At 45.4% G+C, this 17,455-nt stretch overlaps 1 long non-coding RNA gene across 1 annotated transcript in view; it reads left to right on the forward strand.

Annotated features, from left to right (window-relative positions):
• Nucleotides 1-502: 502 nt before the first annotated feature.
• The window catches only part of LOC121483585, a 29,142-nt gene continuing 12,189 nt past the window's right edge, over nucleotides 503-17,455 (forward strand). The window contains exon 1 of the long non-coding RNA XR_005985749.1: nucleotides 503-628. This is a non-coding gene — a long non-coding RNA (uncharacterized LOC121483585). The remainder of the gene's footprint in view (nucleotides 629-17,455) is intronic.

Genomic DNA, 17,455 nt, shown 5'->3' on the forward strand with positions numbered 1-17,455 from the left:
ACTATGGTTATGCATTGAAATCTCTCGAGGTCTCCTCTGGTGCTGCCCCTGGGAGAGGGCCTTTAGAGATGATTGTTTCTGTTCACATAAGTATCCTTTCCTCATTGGAAAATTTATATTATTCCCTACTCAGGGCACCGCTGCTTTTTCCATTCCCAGGCCCACAAAGACAGCCATTGACAAGTGTTGCTTCATTGTGCCTTAATGCACCCATTGTCTCCAACATTTCATACCGTGCTTTATTTGAAACAAACAAACCCAAATCTGAAAAGGAAATTTGAAAAAGGCAAACTGAGCAAGTGGACTCCCTATTAACTGAATGCTATTTAACAGATATAAAAAAATAATTTAAACATGGAGATTTGGGTGGGTTCAATGAGTATAATTATACCAAAATCCAATAAGATTTGGAGACAGCGTTAGTTCCCAGCCTCAGCATGTTGTTATTCCAAATGACCTTTCCTCCCTTCCCATTCACCCCCTTCAGACTTGGAGGGTGGCTTTCATAACGCCAGCTGAGCTCAGGGGTGGAGTGGGCTCTCACTTGGGGCTGCGTAACCACAGCGTCTACTCTCCAGCCTGGGTTATTGCTAGTTACCATTTAATGCCGGTCAACAGAAGACAGATGGTAAGCAATTACTTTCTGATGACTTGTTCAGAAATAATCATTATATTTAAAATTTTAATCTATTATGGATTTTTTTTCCTAATTAAGCCTAGATCCTTGATCAGAAGGATTTACAGATTTTGATCAAGGACGTGATAGTGGCCAAAACAAAGGTACATTAAAATGTAATACTGGGCAAGCTTTCGAATGAATAAGGTGGTGTCAGACAGCATAGGAGGCGCTGTTAATGAAATGCAGATGAGCGCAGGGTTTGGTTGTGCTCTGTATAGTTTGTATGCAGTATTCAAGGCGTCTGAATAATGGTCATTGGGAAAGCAAGCCCCTGTCTTAGTGTGCTTGGGCTGCTATAACAAAATGCCATCAAGTGTGTGTGTGTGTGGGGGGGGGTGGGGGTGGGGAGGCTTCAACAGCAGGCATTTCTCACAGTTTTGGAGTCTGGAGAAAGGGATCTGGTCTCTTTCTCCTCTTATAAGAGCATGAATGTCATCATGAGGGTTCTACTCCCACAACCTCATCTAAACCTAATTTTCCCCCAACGGCGCCCCCCCCAGCTCCAAATACCATCGTGTTGGGGATTAGGGTTGCAACAGGCATATTTGGGGAGACACAAACATTCAGTCTTTAACACCCTCAAAGGCAGGTCTTTATTGAGTGTCCACTAGCAAGGGTCTTGCCAGATTCCTGCCCACCAGCTAACTTCTCTGGTGCTGTGAACAGCCTTGAGCACACAAAGCCACTCTGTGCAAGTGAACCCAGACTGCCTCATATTCCTCTGGAAGAATTGTGTGGAAACTTCCAAACTCAAGTTACAGAACAAAAAAATGTCTATTGATAACAACAGTGGCCTTCTTAGGAGGGTGGGTCTCACTGAACCAGAACCAGGGCTGCTGTGGTGGCTTCTTACTTTTCTTTTATTGTAGTAAAATTTACATAAAATTCTCCATTTTGAACCCGGGTTTCTTCATCTTTTTTTGTGCCACGGTTCCCTTGGGCAGTCTAGTAAAATCTGTGGACCCCTTCTCAGAGCCATGTTTTTATTTATTTTTTTTAAGACATTTATTTATTTGTGAGAGACAAACAGAGAGAGGCAGAGACAGACAGAGGGAGAAGCAGGCTCCATGCAGGGAGCCCGACATGGGACTTGATCCTGGGACTCCAGGATCATAGCCTGGGCCGAAGGCAGGCACTAAATCGCTGAGCCACCCAGGCTGCCCAGAACCATGTTTTTAAATGTTTGAAATAAAATATGCTTGACCCCTGAACAATGTGGGGGTTGGGAGACCTACTTCCCAGGCAGTTGAAAATCCATGTACAACTTTTGAGTCTCCAAAAATGTAACTACTAAGAGCCTACTGTTGACTGGACGCCTTTCTGATAGCATAAACAAACGATGAACACCTATTTTGTATTTTATTTTATTTTAGTTCTTAAAGATTTTATTTATTCATGAGAGACACAGAAAGAGAGGCAGAGACACAGGCAGAGGGAGAAGCAGGCTCCCTGCAGGGAGCCTGATGTGGGACTCAATCCCAGGGCCTGGGGATCATGCCCTGAGCCGAAGGCAGATGCTCAACAATTGAGCCACCCAGGTGCACCCCCCCATTTTGTATTTTATATTTATCATACACTGTATTCTTATAAGAAAGTAAGCTAGAGAAGAGAAATGTTAAAAGAGAAAATACATTTCCAGACCTGTACTATATTTGTAAAAAAAAAAAATCTGTCTAGAAGTGGGCCTACACAGTTCAAACCCGGGTTTTTCAAGTGTTAACTATATGTAGACTCTCAAAGAAAGCCGGTTCCTTTGAATTTTTATTGTGAAATGTTTAAGGATCAAATATGCAGTCCAGTAATATATGTGTTTCTTAATTAATGCATGAATAGCAAGACCTAGCAGGCAGGACTGTAACTGGTATAATTCCTCTCGGGGGCAACGGTCTCAGGTACAGATTGATAACAGAAGCAAATCCTGACTGTTAGCTAGAAGGTAGTGAAAGTAAAGAGGTAACATTTTTCTCTCCATGCTCACCAGCAGGGCAAAAATAAGTGGCCTTGGGCCTTCGGGGAAGTTTTGGACTTCAGCTGCACATGCAGCTTAGCTTTACCTAGACTCCCAAGGAACAGAGGGGGTGTCAGCTAAAATCCAGGTATCCTCGGTTTCTACAGCACAGTCAGAACTACAGGAGGCATGAGTCTGGCCGATGGGACCCAGCACCCTCTTTCCCTCTTCAGCTGACTGCTGAAGCCTGGAGGTGCCCTGCTTTGTCATGGAGCCAACGGGTAGCAAGGAGGATTCTGACCGAGTAGCAGCACCTCATCTGTGCTGATCTTATGCTGGAGTTACCACTGGCCCTGCTATTTGCATCACTCTGATGACATTTGCTTGCCATCCCCTGTCACCGTATCGCAGACATGCCTGCAGATGAGAAAGATGGCGAAGCCACAAGTGCAGCTTTGCCATGGTTGGAGGGCCTGAGTGAGGTGCTGTGGGGGCAGTGGGCAAGCATTTGAACCCTCGTTCTGCTACTAACCTTGGGCAAGCCTGCTGACCCCTCCAAACAACAATCCTCTCTTACCTTAAGTGACGAAATCAGCCATGTGTGATTCATGTGGCTTGGGCGAAGGTTCAATCCAAGAAGGTGTGTAATATTTTTAGCGTGGTCTCTGACATATTAATAATGTAGTTATCATCATCATTATTATCGCTATTATTATATCAAGCTTCTCTTCATAAGGGAGGTCAGTCCTAGTTTTTAAAAAGAAATTTAGTAAACAATGAAGAAAGTCTTTCCATAAAGGCTTTAAATATTCACAACGATGCCATCTCTATTACCTATACGTATCGGCTCCATCATTTCACTTGACCTTCTACTCTTTGCTTTCCTTTGGGATAATACAGGTTAATTTTTTTTTTTTCAGAAGAATGGAAGATTCCTTGAGAAAGTATCCTCACCCTTTGCCCTCTACTTGCTACCACTGTAAACACACGCACGCACACACACACACACACACACACACACACACACACACACGCTCAGTCCTCTCTTTCTTCCTGCAGTAAGAGAATCAAATCCAGGCCTCCTGCCTGGAACTGTGGAACATTACCATCAGGCTGGTCCATTAAATATCATTTGAAAGTCAATTTTATCCCAGAGTGGTAAGTAGTATGCGTGCTTATGTCTTCATCTACCTTAATTAGGAAAAGCAATTTGCTGCACATTTCTTAAAAAAAGAAAAAAAAAGCTGATCAAATTTGAGCTCCTGATAGATTGAAACACATCGTATGTTGTGGTGGTGGTAAGAAGATGTGAAACCACTTCCCACATCTAAATTATGGCTTGGGTCTAAAAACAGTCCAGCCTTATGACTCGCATGTTTCCTAAGTAACTTGTACAATTGCCCGTAATTATGGAAATAGGGGCTGTCTCCTGAAAGGCAGCCCCTCCTCATTTTGTTTCTCGACCCAGAATAGAAAACTCCATTTTGAGTCTATCTGGAGATGTTTCCATCCCATCATATTTTCTGTGATTCTGTATCATTAACAATCTCAAGACCATTTTCGCACATCTCCTTTTGCCAAAATGGTTGGAGCGTCTGAGAAACTACAGCTCTGTTGAATGTAGGTGTCTGCTTTTCTAATTTCTTTTAACTAGGCCAGACCAATTTTAACTCTCATGGGTGCCTCCAAGTTGAGTCCTCCTGATACGCCGGTGGGGTGCCAATGACATCCGAGCTAGCACTCAGATACCCTGGGAGTGTCTGGAGGGGTGCAGAGATCAGCCCTTCAGAAGTCGTTGTGTTTGAGGAACTAAGGAGCCTCCTAAGAGGGCACAAGCCCTAAGAGAAGGATGAGCCAGGGAAGAAGCAGCCAGGCCTAAGAAGCTTGATCCAGTAAGAGAGCTCTGCACTTTAGAAGACAGTGTGACTATAAGTATCTGCCCTGTGGTCGTTGGCATTCAAAGCTGACCACTTGTGTACCTCTAAACTCACGTCTGGGTCTTGGCAAGAGGTGAGCTATCATTCTTGCCACTCCTCACCCTTGAATATTCCATTTGCCATACAGCAGCCAGACAAGTATTTTCAAATCATCTATCAGATCATGCCCTCCTCTGCTTGAAAATCTTCCATGGCTTTCCAGTCTGCAGAGTGGTAAATAAAAATCTCCTTCTGAGAACCTACAGGATCCTACCCGAGCAACTTTTGCCTGCTTCTCCTATCTCATCTTGTAATTCTCTCCCTTTTATCTATTTCAACCATGGGGCCGTCTTTCTCACCCTGAGCCTGGTCCAATCTTGCTCTACTGCCTTTATATCTGCTATTCCTCTGTTCCAAATACTCTTTCCTGGAGGACATCTTGTCCTCCAGCTCTCAATTTAAATATCACCTCCTTAAATCATCCTTTTCTGATCCCCCTGTCTAAAGTGGATACTCTTCTCATGCCTCATAAAACACTCTCATATCACCATATTTTGTTTTATTCCTAGAACTTATCCCAGGCTGACATGATCCTGTTTGGTTGCTAGTTTATTGTCTCTTTCCCTCTTAAGGACAGGGTCTGTCTTAGTTTGGCTTCTCTTTCGAAGGCAGAGCCTGAGACAAGGGTTTAGTACTAATAGTTTATGTTGGAAGACAGAGCTCTTCCAAGTATTATAGTGATGAAGAGGTTTAAAATAGGAATCAGAGCTTGCACAAATATGAGAAGATGTAAGAGAATGAAGGTCAAGAAGATTGATGCTGGAAGATCAGAGAATCACTGATGATCTCAGCCTGGAGCAAAGCGCTGGAATGGCTGGTTCTTAAAAGTTCACTGGGAAATTGTATCATGTCTAGCTCCTATAAATTCCCATAAGTAATCATCTCTTCCAATTTCTTCCTTTCCAATCTCACATAAATTCTTCTCCTTGGCAAATTATAGCCTGTACCCAGGCAGGTAAAATGGGATGAAGCCTGTGTGGAACTGTTCACTGTAGCCATGGCTGGGATCAACAATGAGGCTGAATGGATAAAAGGTGCCCGACACTGGAAAGCTCCGTGTCTTTTTATTTCTTTGTCTCAGACCCTGGAATATGCCTGGTATATCAAAGTTGTTCAATAAGAGCTTCTTGAGTGAGTGCATTGCAAAAGGGCTGTAAGAAAAAACTAACAGAGTTGTGACACCCAATTTGGGAACCCAGCAGCACATAAACCACATTGTTATGGGATCAAACTAGTAGAAGGTACCTCAAAAATCTGAGTGCATTCTCCGTCGATTGGTCAGAACGGCTGGGCTCCACCAGCATCTCAAGTTTCCAGGCTTTAATGGTGGTGCTCAGTGGGAAGTAATAGAAAAACAATAAGGCTCCCACCAAGGACCAGTGGATAGACACAGGGATATCTGAGCAAACCTGTCCAGGAGCACGTGTGAGACACCCCTGGGGCCTCCTAAGACTACTACAGATAAGGACAGGGGTGAGCGAAACCTTTGCTATTATTTGTGATATAAATCCATTAGTACCACTGACTTGGCTGGGGGGGATGCACATAATATCTGCAAGGAAACGTATCATGAACAAAGCACCCAAGGATGGGGCACATCACTTAAATGTTCAGAAGCTCCTAGAATAGGTTGGCTACCCATGGGATTCCATTAGCCAGTGAGAAATTGTACTGGCCAGGAGGAGAAAGGAGGATATGAATTTGTTTTAATAGTGTCATTCCTGTGTCTGTTGATAACACAGCCATAGAAGTCAGCATGAGTCCGTAGGCCTAGGGACTGGAAGAAATTAAGTGGTGGAGAGATGAATTAGAATTTAAATCAAACAAGCAAACCAAAGCACGGGTGGTGTACAGGGCAGTGCATTAAAAACCCCTATACCTCTACTCAGTCAGTATGAGCCTGCTGAGGTCTGGGGATTAGTTGATGAGGTAGATGAGTGCTGGTCCATGAATTCAATAATGGAAATAGATGCTGTCCCAGAAGGCATTCAGATAAGATTTTTTTATAAACATCTATGTAGCATATAGATAGTCTAATTCACAGCTTTCATTTGAGTCTTTCCAGGCATGAAGACCGGTCTTTATGGCTTTGAATAGGCTGCTTTTATGTTCATTCATTCAACAAGTATTTATTGAGATCTTACCGTGTGCCAAGCAATGAGCTAAGTGCTAAGAATATAAGCAAACAAAATGAAACACATTACACATTTATCCAAAGGAAACGAAGGTGTACATCCACACAAAGACCAGTATGCAAATGTTCATTGTGGCTTTATCCATAATGGACAAAAACGACCCAAATGTGGATCAACTGGAGAAGGAATCAACGAATACTCCGCATTTGAAGTGATACTCAGCAATAAAAAGGAACAAACTATCAATACCCACACCTCATGGGTGTATCTCAGGAGGTTTGATGTTAAGAGAAAGGAGGCATCCACAAAAGTTTACTTCATTTGCAGCATATCATCCTGGAATAGGCATATCATAAGCACAGAAAGCGGATAGGTTGCTGCCAGAGTCTATAGGGCTCCATCTGCAAAGAGGCGCAAAGAGACTTTTAGGGGTATCAGAATGTTTTATATTTTCACTGTAGTGGTAGCTATCTGACTGAATACTGTGGCCAAAACCATTGAGTTCTACCCTTGAAAAGGCTAGATATTACTAAATAGTACCTTTAAAAACTTGATTTAAAAAATAACAACAGCTTGGGGCACCTGGGTGGCTCAGTTAGGCATCTGCCTTCAGCTCAGGTCATGATCTCAGGGTCCTGGGATTAAGCCCAGCATTGGGCTCCCTGCCCGACGGGGAGTCTGCTTCTCTCTCTCCCTCTGCCACTCCTCCCTGCTCCTTCTCTCTCTCTTTGTCTCTCTGTCTCTGTCTCTGTCTCTCTTTCAAATAAATAAATAAAATCTTAAAACAAAACAATCCCAGCTCATATCCTAGTGGGGCAGCAGATATTAGTGAATAAATATAGCAAATAGAGCAGCCCCTTTTGGTACCCTACAACATTTCCTGTCAGCCCTCCTCTGATTTCACCTGCTGCTTCAGGGGACAGTTCCTTGTAAGCTCATTTTTCCCCCATGACACAGCGTCTCTTCTCAAGTGTGCACTCTACGTTTTTATTATTTTTGTTTTTTATTTTCTTCTCAAGTTTCTCCAATACCTTAGAACTTTTCAGCCCTCAAGTATATCCCCTGGCTATGTGGGGAAGTTAATTCTCAGGGGCACACTCAGTGCCTTGAGCCAAAAATTCTGGGAGGCATTCTGTATACTTCTCAGGGGGTCTCAATGAAACTGAGACCAAATGACCCCAGACCACAGTGGGCTGGATGGCAACCTTGATAGAGCACCTTTACATTGATTTTTCCTTCTCTTCCGTGTCTTGTTGTCCCTGTCATCTCACTCCTGCCTTGTGGGATGATCTCCTAAATAAACTACTTGTGCTGGATCCTTTGTCTCAGGCTCTGCTTTTGAGGGAACCAAAGTGAGACAGAATATAATGTCAGATGATATGAAGCAAAATAAAGCAAATAGGGGGGTGAGGAGATGGATTGTGACTGTGGATAAGGTTAGGAGAGATTTCTATGATGTGAGGACCTCTGAGTAGACATCTGGACTCAGCAAAGGAATGAGCCATGTGGCTATTTAGGGGAAGAGAATTTGGGGCTGGAGAAACAGTAAGCCTAAATATGGAATATTCTAGAAACGGCAAGGGGTTCAGTGTAGCTGGAACTGAGTGAGGAAAGATAAAGGCCTAGAGGTAGTAGGGCAGGCCACGTAGGATCATGTAGGCTACAGACAGGACCATGAGTTTCATTCCAAATGAAAGAGACCACTGGAGGATTTTGAGCAGAGGAATGAAATGATCTGAATTATGTGTTTAAAAGGACAACTCTGGCTTTGTGTTGAGATCAGAGTATAAGGATCAGTGATGGAAATAGGGAGAACAACCAGGAGCCTGTTGAACCATGCAGCCAAAAAAATGATGGCAAATGGATTCCTTGTGGTAGTGGTGATTTATGCTGAGGAGTGGTTAGATTTTGAATCTATTTTGCAGATATAACTAACAGGATTTACAGGTGGATTGAATGTAGGATATAAGAAAAAGGAGAAGATTTAGGGTTGACATCAAGAATTTTGTCCTGAGCTATTTGAAGAATGGTGTTACTGCCCTGGGGAAGACCCCAGGAGGAGCAAGGTTGGGTGAAGGGAACAGAGATTCTGGTTTAAGCTATGTTAAATCTGAGAAGCCTAATCGACATTCAAATTAGAGATGTTGAGAAAGCAATGGGACATATAAGCCTACTGTGTACAGGAGTGCACAAGGCTAGAGATTTAAATTTGGGAGTGGTCAGCAAGAGGATGATGCTTATGGTCCTGAGATCCAAGATGGGAGCACCTAGGGAGTCAGTGTAGATGGAGAAGAGAAGTCCAAGCACTGAATGCCAGTTTACCCCAACATTTAGAGGTCAGGAAGATGAAGAGCAACCAGCCGAAGAGACAGAAAGAACATCAAGAAAGGTTGGAAGAGATCCAAGAAGGTGTAGTATCTGTGAGGTCTAGAGAAGAAACTGTTTCCAGAAGGAGAATGGTACTGATGGGTCAAGTTAGGCTGAGGTCTGAGAATTGGTCTTGGACTTGATTGCAGGGGTCACTGGTGACCCTTTACAAGATCAGTTTCAGGAGATTGTGAGGATGAATGCCTTGCTATAACAAGCTTGAGAGAGAGAGAAGAGAAAGTAAACAAGTAGAAATAACTCAAGTTTTGCTATAGGGAGGAGTGTAGAAATGGGACAGTACTTGGAAAGGGATGTAGGGTTCTGGGTTTTGTTTAGATTCCTGACATCTGAGGAGGCTTGTGTGCAGATGGGGATGCTCTAGTTGGGTGGGCTAGCTTAATAATGCAGGAAAGGGCAGGAGGCAAGTCTTGAGTAGGCTGTAGCTGGGGTATCCAGTGCACATAGGTGCTGTTTTGGCTTCATACAGGAGCATGGATAGCTCCTCTACTGTGGCAGGAGAGAAATTAGAGGATCTGATCACAGTTGCAGAGAAGCTGGGAAAATCGGCACGGGTTCTGGAAGTTGACTTCGAATTACTTCTATTTTCTCTGTGAAGTAAGCAAGACCATCAGCCGAGAGTGAAGATGAAAAAGGGACTGTTAAAAAAAAGAAAAGAAAAGAAAAGGGGAGTGTTGCAGACTTGAGGAGAGATGAAAAAGAGCGGCATCATTGTTGCAGAAGACTAGAAGAGACTAAGTAGGAAAATGTCAAAAGATGCTAGCAGCCTTACAGACCTACTCGGAATTCATGGTCATGAATTGAACTCAAGACCAGTCATCATGGAGCTGCCTCAGATCCTCATGTGCGGGCGCCAGGCAAGTGGAGAGGTGGAATTACCCAGCACCAAGATGTGAAGGCAGGACAGATGGGTGAGGGACTGGGGTGGTTGAAGTGCTGAGAAAGGGAGTAGGAGTTATGATAGGATCAAAGCAGGTGAGGAGAGGAGTGAGGCTACAGGGTACTGATGGGAGTGAAGAGCTGGTAGGATCAGTGGATAAGAACTCCCAGGGAGATCCCAAAATTGCTTCACTCGAGCGATTCGAGAGGGTGATGTGGAAGAGTAGGAGGTAGCAGTTAGAGAACAGAACACTTAAAATTGGGGTTATGTTGGGGACACAGCCATGGGTAATGACCAGGTCTAGGGTGTGACAAGTCTAGGCATCTGAGACAGGACAGAGACACAATTGGCCAAGGAGAAGAAGTCCAAGATCTGAGAAGCTAGAGTTGGAAGGATTATCTATGTTGGACATTGAAATCATCAAGAGTGACACTCATTGCAGTGGTGGAGAGGTGAGCCAGGTGATAAAATATTCAGGAAATGAGAAGAGGGTGATGAGGTAACGTGCAACTTGGCGACAGCCAAAAGGCATTTTTTACGTTCTATGTGTGCCGCTCACTCTTTCGTGCACTCTTCTCATTCAACCTTTCCCTGCCCTCTTCCCAACTAAGGATGGAAAGGGAAAACCCATGTTGTTATTGGTTTCGTGGCTAAGCTGGTGCTTAGCCTAAAGATCCTGCTCACTTGATTGACAGAGAGAGCAAGATCTGTTTTCCCCAGTCCTGTTCTAGAATTTCTGAGATGCCAGATGGATGTCCAGATGCGTTGCAGCCCCGGTAGTAACTGCACTTGGAAGGACAGTACAAGCAAGTCCACATCCTGCTACCGGTCACGCTTGGGGCTCAGTCAGGGTCGGTGTCCAGGTTGAGGACATGGCTTCTTCAACTCTACACACACCTGGACCAAAGGCTGGGCCTGAGGGAAAGTGGGAAGCAATCAACGCTGTTTCTGATGCATCTTCATTTCAATGTGAATCGTCGCACCCGGGGCCCCACACTGGGGATCTGACCACTGCGTCACCTTGTTTAATTCCCGCTCAAGCAGTGCGTTTTGAACTGAGCTGGATCACGATCACACTGGGGAAGCACGAAAACCATTAAGTTCTGGTCCTTGCCCTAATGAATGGAGCCAGAGGCAAGGCCCAGGAATCAGCCTTTCCGATATTTGTCAGGTGCTTCCAGCGGCTCCAGTGGTGCTCGGCAAGTCCGACCTTTCCCAGGTGTTGTCAACAGGTGACCTCTTTTTTTTTTTAACAGGTGACCTCTTTAATGGGAGACCCCTCTGCAGCCCAAAGGAGCAGAATGCTAACGGGCGAATCTGGGGTGCCTGTCAGGATCCTAGTAAGAAGCAGAGGGCTCGTCTGTGGTGGTCTCATTTCGCCAGTCAAGCTAAAGAAGGTGATGCTACCAGGTGCAGTCAGGTTTTCCTAGTCTAATGGTTCTCAAAATCATGTGGTCTCCAGAGCAGCTACAGGAGTATCACCTGGAAACGTGTGAGAAATTCAGATTCTCAGGCCTCTCTCCATGCCTATTGAATTGGAAACTTGGGGAGGGGTGAGGCAGGGTTCTGTGTTTTCACAAACCCAACAGATGACTCTGATGCCCACTCACATTGGAGCACCATGCTTCTTCCAACCTGTGGAGCCCAAGCCACCACTTCCCACGTGACCCGACTCAACGTAGGCTGCACTCATTCACTCTCTGGATCCAGTGGCTCCCTATGTCTGGAGCTCTGGGGTGTTCCCAGTGTGGGAGGTGCTTTGCTCAGATGACCTATGCTAAGGCATGTGGCAGCAAGGACGTCTGTGTATTCTCTGATACCACCCTGAGTATTGTGGGATAAAGATCTTTGCATAGGGGACAGGTCTTCCTCTCCTGCAAACACCCTAAACTCTCCTCAAGGGGTGGTCATGCCATGTTTGTTCTCAAAGCAGGTCTCGGGTAACACCTTCTGCTGTGTCTATACAGCAAACCATTTGTTTCTACAAGGGTGGGAGTGTGCATTCTGATGAGCTTTGTGAATGCTTACCTCTTGGTTTGGATTTCCATGCTAAAGGCCAGTGGCTAACACCTCCCAGGTATCGCCCTGGCTCTCCTGGCACAGCCATCCTTTGCTTAAAGGAACTCAGTACTTGAAACAGACTCTTTAAGGAACACAGAAGTAGGAGTGTCCATCTTATGCAAAGTCACATACAAATGAGGTGGAATCACCTCTCTCACTGCCTCCTTCATTAGCCCAGAAAATAAGGGTTCGATTGAATTATACAGGAGCCTTACATTGGCTGTTGATTATTTTTAAACTTGTTCTATTATTTAAGAGTAATAGAGATTGTACAGTTTTATATGATCTGATTATTATTCAGATTTGAAAGTCATTCACGTCAAATTAAAATTCCTTTGGGCCCTTTAAAATGCCTTAAATTAAAGTTTATGATTTAATAACTAAAGGGTACAGAGGGAATGCGAACTGACTTTCTGAATCTTCAGTGATATGGAAATTTCCAGAAGATTCACAGTCTCTCCAAATTAACGTTTCCTGTGTTTAGCAGACGTGGTGGCGATGGGGGAGGATCTGGGACTGTGAGCCAAGATACCTGGGTGTCAGGCGAGGCTTTGCTGAAAGTGAGTTTAGTGCAGAGAAAAGAGCTAGAACACTTGGTCACTGTCTTTGAAGGACTTGGAAAAACCAGAAGGCAAACACAGCGGGAAAGGGGGAAGAAATCGGTATAGAAAAGGCTGGTAGTATCAAGCAAGTCACGGTGAACACAAACACAGTAACACAAATGATGCCCAATTCTAGGGGAAAGAGATTCCTATTTTTCTTTCCTGATCCTCTCCTTCCTTTCCTTCTCCCTCTCTTCACCCTTTCACGTTCCTTCCTCTCCCGCTCTTTTATCGAGCAACCCATATAACAGAGCAAGAGTTCATTAAACATCTCTTGGTCCCAGATGTATAGGAATTACCATCCACCCTTAGACCAGCGCCAGAGGGATGCCTGCCCTGGGTCCTCGGGCTTTAGACCCCTGCTACTCAGAGTGTGGTCCACAGACCAGCAGCATCACCGGGGTGCTTGTTAAAAGTGAGAACTTTTGGGGGTCTGGATGGCTCAGTGGTTGAGCGTCTGCCTTTGGCTCATGTCATGATCCCCAGGTGTTAGGATGGAGTCCCCGTAGGGCTCCCTGCTCAGCAGGAATCTGCTTCTCCTTTTCCCTCCACCTCTCCTCCTCGTTCATGTTCTCTCTCTCAAATAAATACATAAAATCTTAAAAAGAAAAAAAAAGAAAAAGAAGTGAGATCTCTTGGGCACTGCTCCAGACTTAAGGAACTAGGATCTGCATTTTCACCAACTCCCCAGGGGATGCGGGTGGGCATTAAAGTTTGAGAAACCCTGTTTAAGAGATTCTCTCCTCTGGCTCCTTCCCTCTCCCCCAAGCAAGATTCTGAAGGGCAAAGGGGATGTGTCCACTCAGGACTTGCCCTCCTAGAACACTCTCCGGATTCCTGGACTCCGGAATTCCCTGCTCAAAAGTCCTGAGGCTGCTTCCAGGGCCCACACAGGGCTGCCCGCACAGCCAGTATGCGTTGCTCTAGGCTGGAGGGGTGGCCAGGTGTGGCTGTTTAGAAGGTGGAAACAAGGAGGTCTGTAGAAGAAGCTTGGCGAGGTGGCTGAAACATCCACATCCATGTACCCACACTGTGGGTGGGGAAAGCAGGTGGGTGGCTGAGCTCCAGCTGTCTCGCTCTGCCCCCACCAAATTCCAGTGTAGAAGTCTAACGAGCCCCAGATTCTGAATTCACAGCTGGCCTTCCAAGTTGTCATGCGAGTTTGTCAAGATAGGAGGGAAGAAGCTTTTCAATGTAAACATTTGTTAGCTTGGTATATAACTTTCGAACATTCAGGCATATGGTATGTGGACCTCCATTTGTATGCTTGGCTCAGTCGTGTAGATGTTAGGGGCGAGCCTCCTGGCGACAGGGTGAAGGGGCATCTGAGCTTTTCCAGAGCAGTGTGCCCTCCTTGCCATCCGGGGATAAAGTCAGAGCACTACATTTGCGTAGCTCTCTCCCTAAAGCTGCACTCCATTGTGCACTTCCAGACTCTTCCTAAACCTGGAGGCCTTCTAGTTAGGGGATTTCCTTGGGAGCTCTGTGCCTGTCATTTAATCAAGCTTTCCTCTGGCCTCTCTTCAATCTCTCTCTCTCTCTGTCTCTCTCCCTCTCTTTAAAAAAAAGTAAATACAACGCCTTTGTTTGGCATTGGGTATCTCGACATTGGTTCATTACAGTTCCTTAGAAAACAACCCCTCAAAATCAGAATGAATTAATGAAAAATAAAGATCAAATGGTCCAATTTACTAGAATAGAGATAACCCAGGCTTCTCCCATGATTGCACGCCCCCTGGGAGACAGGTAAGGGGTTACTAAACTTTGGGGAGTACAGGGGACAGGTTCCACATTCCAGCAATTTTAAAACCACCCCCTCATGAAGTAAGGAAGTCTCATATGGACAGTGGGTCAGCGAGAGTGTGGTTGGCAGCTTTATTTTTCTTCTCGGGATGTTTCAGAAAATAACCCTGCATTTGGGAATGGACAGTGTCTTAGGTTCAATGAGATGTGCACTTTTTAGGTTCAAGCTTGTAACAGAAGTAGCATTTTCTCAAAAGTACCTGCCCAGGGCAGGGTATAGAGTATAGGTCTTCTTATTTAGCACCCACCATGAGGGGCTCTATCCCCTAAATTCTTATTTCCTAAGGGTGGGGGCACAGGGATCTGATTTTTAACAAATGCCCTGGTAATTCTGATGCAGTGGTTGGCAGGCCATACTTTGAGAAATCTTGGTATGGAAAGAAGGCGGCCTTACAGTCCCTATGTGGCCTAGTTCCATTTATATCCTGGGTCAGGCCTGTCAATTAGCTGTGTGGACGCCGGTGACTCACGAGTGGCTTGGAGCTCATGAAATCCCTGCATTCAATTTAACAAACATTTATTAGGGCAGCAGCTCTGCACGGAGGAATATAATGGGCCCTGGGAACCCACCAAACTATAGGACACAGCTCCGATCATGAGGAGCTTGGACTCCTCTCTATTTACATCAAGTCAAGACTATCATTAGTATAACTTAGGAATATCTTTCGTTTAGTGGGTAGAGTCCTGCGTCAGATTGGAAATGGGCACAGAACAGAATGCAAATGAATGACACGGCATGTTTTTATTTTAATTTTTTAAAGATTTTATTTGTTTGAGAGACACACAGAGAGAGAGAGAGAGAGAGAGAGAGAGAGAGAGCACGAGCAGGGGGAGGGCGGGAGGCAGAGGGAGAAGCAGTCTCTTCCCTGGGTGGGGAGCCCGACTTGGGGCTCAATCCCAGGTCCCTGGGACCAAAGCCGAAGGCAGATGCTTAACCAACTGAGCTATCCAGGCACCCCTGGGTTAAACAACATCTATTTGGTTAAGCATAGTGTATTGAATGTATCTATAATTACAAAAGAAAGCATTGGAACCATCGCAACTACAATAACAATAGATCTTGTCTTAATCCAAACCCATCAGTTTAAAGCCTACGGGGGGTGGGGGGGTGGGGGGGGTGGGAATTAAGCCACCGAATATGAAGTTTGGAGCTCATGTGGAAGAATGTTTTTTCATGCGTAAGAATTTATAAAAGGCACTGAAAGAGTCTGTATTGCTACAATGATGGCAAATGGAAAACTATCCATTTAGGCTGTATTTATTTGGATAAAAGAGGAAAGCCATTTCTCTTTTTTTAGCCTAGAACTATCCAACTCAATTATCTGCATGGTCTCCAAGATTCAGGGTAATCGTTTGGCCTTGGCTTTCTTTGATCTAGTTGGGTATGGATTACAGGTGTAAATTCCACATGAGGCTCGGAGGTCTAGTAGGCTGGCTGACATCCCTGGATGGAGCAGAGCGATAAACCCACCAGGACACTGTGGTCAAGGATTCTCTGACAGTTCACTGTGGAAGCTGTGAGCCTCTGAGGAAGGATTTGTGAATTAAAAATCTTTCAGTCATGGGACACCTGGGTGGCTCAGTTGGTTAAGTGTCCAACTCTTGGTTTCAGCTCAGGTCATGATCTCAGGGTTGTGGGATCGAGCCCTGCATCCGGCTCTGCGCTCAGCACAGAGTCCGCTTCAGATTCTCCCTTTTCCTCTGCCCCTCCCCCAGCTCTCTCTCTCTCTAATACATAAAATCTTTAAAAATAATAAATGCCTTTTAGTCATAAGGTTTAATAAGACCACTTTTAAGATGTATTTAGGGAATTAATAGAATATCTATCTTGTTTTCAAACTCTCCCCCGACACACACACACACACACACACACACACACACACCCCAGTCCCCAACTTCTTTCAGAAAACACAAAGCTGTGTTTGTGATTTATTATCAACCTGAAGCTAATGATTAAAAACCCCTCCCAGGGTGAAGTCTGGGGAGGAGGGACTCCGCCCTTGCTCACTAGGAGGGGAGGATGAATTTCTCATTTACAGAAATGTGCCTCAATTGTGGAAGATCTTTCACCCTTGACTGACACTCCCTACCTCCTGTCCTGCTGCTTTCCTCACCTCTATTCACCACCCACAAGAGACTCAAGTGACCTCAAGTTGAAATTCAGGGCCGCCAAAGCGATTCCAGAAAGCGCACCATCTTGTTTTGGAGATTTCAAGATAAAACTACCCTCGGCCCCTCCCACACAGGGGGCCTCTCTCTTGAACTCTCTGGAATTCGGGCCCTCATCACACCCAGCAGATTCTGTGGGACTTCAAGGGTGTGGAGTGAAGGCAGTCCCAGGGCTGGTGTTTCTCTGCTCTTTCCTTGACAGGGATCACCGTTGCGTCCTCGCTCTCCAGCCAGGAAGCCCCATCCTCAGGCTTCCAGGCTTGGCACGTGAACTCCCTGCACACAGCCTGGGCCTGACTCAGGGACAGGTGAGGCTGGTCTTCACTTGGCACCGCAGGTGGCCTTTTCTGGTTCACACCTGCCAACAAGGCAGCCAAGGGGGTGGTTTAGGAAGTAGAGAAAAGGTGAAAAGGCAGCAGTAAGCCAGCTGTCCCCTTTTTTTCCCTGCCCTTGATGACTTGCATTTTCTCCCAGACAGCGGCCATTTTGGTCTACCTACCACTCTTGAGATTAGAAGTGCAGCTTTGGCTAGGGCAACTTCTCTGGCATGGCAGAGGTGAGGGGAGATGAAAGGGGTGCTGGGGCCAAGTGCTGCCTCTCTAAGCAGTCATTCAACCCTGTGGTGTGAGTGGGGAGGGGTGTGGGGTTTGGGGGAAAGGTCCCATCAAAATGACCCAAAGTCAACATAAACCCTATTTTTCTTCCCTCGACTTTTATACTCCTTCTTTTCTTAGGTTGTGTATTATCTGTGTGCACACACATGCACACACACGTACACACACCACCATCACCTCCTCCCCTCCACACACACACTTTC

The sequence above is a fragment of the Vulpes lagopus genome, chromosome X (genome assembly GCF_018345385.1).
Source record: "Vulpes lagopus strain Blue_001 chromosome X, ASM1834538v1, whole genome shotgun sequence".
NCBI classification, from domain to species: domain Eukaryota; kingdom Metazoa; phylum Chordata; class Mammalia; order Carnivora; family Canidae; genus Vulpes; species Vulpes lagopus.